The sequence below is a fragment of the Nansenia antarctica genome (assembly GCF_963989245.1).
Source record: "Nansenia antarctica genome assembly, chromosome: 4".
Lineage (NCBI taxonomy): Eukaryota > Metazoa > Chordata > Actinopteri > Argentiniformes > Microstomatidae > Nansenia > Nansenia antarctica.
Window position 1 is genome coordinate 69,522,198 of NC_137689.1, and position 7,008 is coordinate 69,529,205.

Here is a 7,008-nt window from a genome sequence, read left to right on the forward strand (position 1 = left end):
GGTTTTGCTTTGTTAAAGATAATTTCAACCCAAACAGATTCTAATTTGTCACGATTCAGGTCATACCGGGTGTTAAAGATAATATCGTTGTGAATGTACATGCAGACACCACCCCCATACCTGTTCCTGTCGTTTCTGATGACTGTGTAGTTAACTATTTCAATCTCTGGGTCTTTGATTGATTGATCAAACTTGGTCTCAGAGAAGCTCAAAATGTGAACCTTGCTGTCATGGAACATTTCTCTGATTTGGTCCAGTTTAGGCACAAGACTGTTCACATTAAGGTGAACAATATGCAGGCCCTTACTGCTGTGTCCAAATAGAGAGTTCATGTCCTTGACTTGGAAATAGTCACCACCATTCAGGTCATCGTCAAGTTGAGGATTGGGGGATGGGGGGGGTCGCCCATTGTTCAACGGTTTCGTTAGAGAGTCTCCGGGTGGAGAAGGGGGGGGGGGGGGGGTCGTCGTCGGGTGGGGGAGGGAGGGGGGAGGGGGGGGGGGTCGTCGCCGGGTGGGGGAGGCCTCTGTGTTCACTAGATAGCTGGTGGAAGTTAGGTGGGGGGGTAATGTTGATAGCATAGCTACCCATTGTTTTGTTAGCTCGTCTGAATCCAGGAAGTCCGCTGCTGATGCCGGTTTGACCGGTTTGTCGACAATGGCGTCAATGGCTTCGCTAGTAACATTTGCCTGGGAAAGGCATAGCTGCTCTCTAGCCAAACGTGTAGCCTGCCTGGTTGAGACTGGTCCGGGATTCAGCTGAATGTCTCCCGAGAGAAGTAGATAGAGACAGATCATGGTCCTTCGGTCCATTCTACCTGCCGGGGGCTTGTTTTTCCGCGTCAGGTCAGCAGTCAACGTTGTGTGAATAGCTGCCGTTCCGAAGTTTATATACTTCTTTGCGGCGTGGAGATAAAAGTCGCTATGGGTCTCATTTTTTTCCAATAAAGTTTGTCTCCTTCTCCATAAGATGTAAGTTCTGTGGTGATTTAATGTATAAATCCGTAATCCACAGAAGGAACAGGAGAAAGTGTGGAATAATCCTTGCTGTTGCATTGTTGCAGCAGGAGGAGCGTTGAGAGATGCGACCGCTCATGTCCTGTTCTCTTTTCCAGGTCCATGTATCATCGCTCTTTGTTCACAAATTCACTAGTTAAGTTACTTGACGTTGGTTAATCAAAATGATGGTTAAAAAATGTGCAAGATATCACAGCAGCGATAATATTTTAAAGGGAGTTTTCTGCTGTTCTTAGCTATTCTCTCCTATTTTCCCTTTCTCTTTTTTCTGTATCCGCTTCGTCATTCGTGAGGCGTAGCACTTGTAGCCGAGGGCACACGTGTGGAGGTGGGAGAAGGCGTCTGGCGTGCCGTTCTCGTCGGAGACCCCCCTCTCTGGCGTCCTCTCCTGCTGTCTGTCCTCAGGGGCTTCTGGGTAGATAACGGTCGTGTCGCCCTGCTGTAACATCTTCTCCACCAGGGCATATTTACCACCCTCTTCCTCATCGTCATTCTCCTGCTCAGAGCCACCCTCCTCCTTCCCTCCGTCCCACGTGTCGTTAGGGTTGGGTATCGTTTGGGTTTTATCCGGTACCGGTTACTAACCAATACTTTAAAAACGGTACCGGTACCAAAACGGTACTTAATTCGGTACTTTTGATTTAAAAAAATAAATAAATAATATATATATAATAATAATAACACGGTCGACAACATTAAACAGCTTTTCACTTTTTTATTGCTGAGGCACAATAACCACAGTTACTCCTACAACCACAGTTACACCTACAACCACAGTTACAACCACAGTTACACCTACAACCACAGTTACAACCACAGTTACACCTACAACCACAGTTACAACCACAGTTACACCTACAACCACAGTTACAACCACAGTTACACCTACAACCACAGTTACTCCTATAACCACAGTTACAACCACAGTTACAACCACAGTTACAACCACAGTTACTCCTACAACCACAGTTACAACCACAGTTACAACCACAGTTACAACCACAGTTACAACTACAACCACAGTTACTCCTACAACCACAGCTACAACCACAGTTACAACCACAGTTACAACCACAGTTACACCTACAACCACAGTTACAACCACAGTTACAACCACAGTTACACCTACAACCACAGTTACAACCACAGTTACACCTACAACCACAGTTACAACCACAGTTACAACCACAGTTACAACTACAACCACAGTTACAACCACAGTTACTCCTACAACCACAGTTACACCTACAACCACTACAACCACAGCTACAACCACAGTTACACCTACAACCACAGTTACAACCACAGTTACACCTACAACCACAGTTACAACCACAGTTACACCTACAACCACAGTTACACCTACAACCACAGTTACAACCACAGTTACAACCACAGTTACACCTACAACCACAGTTACAACCACAGTTACTCCTACAACCACAGTTACACCTACAACCACTACAACCACAGTTACAACCACAGCTACAACCACAGTTACACCTACAACCACTACAACCACAGCTACAACCACAGTTACTCCTACAACCACAGTTACACCTACAACCACTACAACCACAGTTACAACCACAGTTACACCTACAACCACAGTTACACCTACAACCACAGTTACAACCACAGTTACACCTACAACCACAGTTACAACCACAGTTACTCCTACAACCACAGTTACACCTACAACCACAGTTACAACCACAGTTACAACCACAGTTACACCTACAACCACAGTTACACCTACAACCACAGTTACACCTACAACCACAGTTACAACCACAGTTACACCTACAACCACAGTTACTCCTACAACCACAGTTACACCTACAACCACAGTTACACCTACAACCACAGTTACATTGTTGAGCCAACAATATAAACATAGGTTAAATAATGTTACTGACTGTAGCTAAATATTTGCTGCTGCCTGTCTTGGATAGGACCCTCTTGAATGCTGTACCACATAACGACACCTGGGGTCGCTTGGGTGCGGATCAGACGGTCTGCCTGACCTCCACACACCCCTCACCCTACTCCCCCTCCCCCAGTCCAGCTAAAACCATCCATCCTGGGCCTACCTACCTGCATGTTTAATCTCTCAATCCCCCGTCCCTTTCCTGGTTAAATAAAACAAAACAAGAAATCATAGAGGGCGAATGTCCACTGTCCCCCTCTTTAAATAAATAAACGGAAACATTATTACTAACCTGAGGAAATGCTGTCATCATCATCCTCAATGGGAATGGCGATCTCCGCCTCCCCCTCTCCGGAGGTGCTTGCTGCTGCTGAGGTGCTTGCCGCCGAAGGGCGAGTGAACTTGCGCAAGCTGTCAAACACGGAGCACCCTTCTACCCTTAAATGTATCGCGTGCGTTGTCAGGTGTTTCATCAAGTTCGATGTGTTGCCTGCTTTACACGCGAATTATTTAAAACATTTTGAGCACTTCGCGTTGTTTTCATCGAGTCGGGTGAAATGCAGCCACACTTTAGAACGCTTCATTGCGGTCTTCGGCATTCTCGGTGACCTCGTAGCTAGGCTAGCTAGCGAAATTAGATAATATGATTATGATTATTATGATGATAATAATAATATCAATACAATAATACAATCACTAACTATATTACTACACTTACTATAAACTCACTCTTCTTCTTCTCAACACAACTGCTCACCTCACTACCACGACACGCACTGATTGGAAATTGGAAACAGGCGATGTCACTCACGTCACGACTCAAGTCACGTGTGGTTGACTGTTGCATGACACCGGACACCAGGGGAAAAAAAAATATAGAAAAGTACCGAAATGAGGAACCGAAATCTCCTTTGCGATTCGGTACGGGTACATACCGAATGTAAAGTAACCGGTACCTACCGGTACCGATTTTCGGTACCCAACCCTACGTGTCGTCATGGTGACCCGTCCCGTTGAGGGCTAATACTGCGGCGGTAGCGTCGTCCGGGACGTTGTCGTCACACTCGGGGCCGTCGGGGTCCGGCAGGCTGCCCTCCTCCTCCACGATGTGGAGCTTGTCCTCATCGTCTGAGTCTGAGGGGGCCTCCACCGTGTTGTAGGAGTTTGTTACTGAAGTAGAAGTTGCTGGACAGGTCCACGTTCTGGAAGATCCTAACGTACCTGGGATGTGCTTGGCCCAGCCTATGTTGACGACCGGCTCGCGGTCGGCCAGGTCACACAGGGTGGTCAGGGCCTTGATGTCGCTGTCGGGCACGGTGGGGTCGGGCATGGCGTAGATCTTCTCCGGCTCGGCCACCAGCAGGTGAGACACGATCTTGTTATCTGCAAGGCAGCCAAAGGGAAATGGCTTCTTGGGGGGCAGGGCTAGTTGAGGGTTCAGGTAGGGGCTGTTCTCAGCGTCTATCCGGCGTTTGTACTTCCAACTCCCCCCGCGGACCCCGTCCAGCCTCACACCTTCTCTCATCATGCCCACGTTTAGACACTTCATGAAGCGGCAGGCCTGGCAGGAATTGCGCGTGCGCTTGGTGGTCTCACACTCGTTGGTGAGAACTCGTTGGTAGCAGCTGTACTCGATGTTCCCTTGGATGGTCCTCTTGAAGAAGACCTTGCAGGCCTCGCAGGAGGCCACGCCGTAGTGGTTGCCGCTAGCAATGTCCTCGCACACCAGACAGCCGCTTGGGCATGGAGTTCAGCATGTACTCGCACTTGATCTGAGACTCCTCCCCGATGGTGCTGGAGCAGTCCTCGTACTGTTTGTTAGCCCCTCCTCCTCCGCCCCCAGCGCCCGGGCCCAAACCCCCGGCCCCCGGCCCGTACAGGGTGGGGGAGTCCAGGCCGTTGTGGGGGTGGCTGCTACCGTTCATGGTGGAGGAGTAGGAGCCTGAGGCGTCGCTGGACCCCCTGGGGCTGTGGTGGTTGATGCTGTCGGCCAGGGAGGCGGGGCTGGAGGGTTCGGTCTTGATGTTGTAGGAGGAGGGGCAACTGGACTCGATGTTGTGGCGGTCTTTGTTGCTGGACATTCTGCAGAGAAGCCTCTTTGTGTTGTTTTTGGAAGGAGAGGGGTGACATGCGAGTATTTGGGGAGGTTGAATACCAGCCGGGCAGCAGCATTCTGGATGAGCTGCAGGGGTCTAATGGCTGAAGCGGGGAGCCCAGCCAGGAGTACATTGCAGTAATCCAGGCGGGAGATGACCAGTGCCTGGGTCAAGAGTTGTGCTGCCTCTCTGTTGGAAAATTTAATTTTCAACTGCTCAACTAATTAACTCATTAACTAACTAAAATAAACAGACTCCCATGTTAACAGACACGCCAAGCCAGAGAGGCTGCTAGAGGTAGAAACACATCCTCCGATTTCTACCTCCCCCAGCAAAACCAGCTTAGGTCTTCTAATAATAACATTACCAGCTGTAGAAAATGGAAGAGAAGGAATATATTGGACACTGCTTCTAAGCACGTTTCTTTTCTGATGAACTGCATGTTATTGCAGATGATTAAAATACAGTATTATTAACTATGTAGAGAACAAACATTCGTACGTGAAAACAAATAGAGATTGAAGAGTGGGTGAGGAGAGTGGTTAATCGCAGCAGACAGCATCACACCTGGTTTCAGTGTGAGGAAGTGAGGACATTCCTGAATGTTCTTCTGTCAGAATAAAAACACACAGAGATGATGAAGATGAAGATGAACATGTTGGCACTATTGAACAAAAACGTAAACATGTTAACTTTTAAGTAAAACTTTATCAGTAGGTGTCTGGTTCATCTTAACCATCTTCATCTTCATCACATGCAGCCTGAGATGAGTTTGTTTTAATTAGTTTTAACTTTGAAAAGCTCCTCTCTGCACTGGCTACAGTTACTGGTAGGGTTAACGCAATACGAAGAGCTGTCCAGAGATTGGGGTAAACCTCTTTCAAATGCTGGGTGTGAATGAATGATAGGAAGTCCAGCAGGGACATATTGGGTGAAGGCAATTGTGGTAAGTTTGTTAACTCCTGGGCTAGCTCCCTACCGTTGATGTCAGGATCACTGTTTGTTGTTAGAGCAGCACTAAGTGTCTCACACTGAACATCATGTGTCATGTGTGAACATCATGTGTCAAATTAGTAAAGTTTTTCAGCACACTGAACTTGTCTCTCACCTCGGACAGACAGACAAACCTTTCCTCAATAGACAATTTGGCCGCATCTACAACAGTGTTAAAGAATGTCACCTCTAACCTCTTCAACGCATCTGTGAAAGGCTCATCACATGACTCGTAGTCAAACTGCCGTTTGGTGCTTCTCAGCCTCTTCTGCTTTAGTGTGGCAGCCACATTCATGCCATCACATATTTCTGTAGCTGTTGCTTGAGCTGCTGCGAAACCTGTGACTCTGTAGTCAGCAAGGAATCTCTGTGTCTTCCTGAGTAGATCAACAGCTACATCTAACTGCATTTCAGATGACTGCATAAGTTTGCTGACATGCTGGATCTTTGCTAGTATGTCATACCACACAACCGAGCAAACAGAGAAACGGTATGAGCCCACCTCCTCTGCCAAAGACTGGGCTTCAATCCGGATGTTTCCATCAGTGGCCTTATCCCTCACCTCCAAGAGGGCCTCCCGTACCCCTGCAGCCTGATAGCGTAGAGCCTCTACACTTTTGATTCTGCTCTCCCACCTAGTTTCTGCCCAGGACTTCACACTGATCGGAACATGTTCTTTCAGGATTGCCCATCTCTGAACACTTGCTGAAAAGAGAACATAGATCTTTTGGAGGTATCCGAAGTAACTAGTTGCGACTATGGAGGCTTTGGCTGCATCAGACACAACTAAGTTCAGAGTATATGCCCCGCAAGGCACAAAAAAGGCTCTGGGATTCACTACTAAGAGTCTGGCCTGTACACCCTTGTGTTTCCCACGCATGTTCGCTCCATTATCATAAGCCTGACCTCTGCAGTCACCAAATGGGAGATTGTGTTCCTTTAACTTTTTTAATATGAGGTTTGCCAAACATTC

General features: G+C 47.7%; 1 pseudogene across 1 annotated transcript; it reads right to left on the bottom strand.

Annotated features, from left to right (window-relative positions):
- Positions 1-1,248: 1,248 nt before the first annotated feature.
- LOC308156312 (estrogen-related receptor gamma-like) lies at positions 1,249-6,330 on the bottom strand (annotated as a pseudogene). The gene is made up of 4 exons: positions 6,223-6,330; positions 3,936-5,042; positions 3,239-3,357; positions 1,249-1,538 (listed from the first exon to the last, which is right to left on the bottom strand). The product of its transcript is annotated as an estrogen-related receptor gamma-like (transcript).
- Positions 6,331-7,008: the final 678 nt, after the last annotated feature.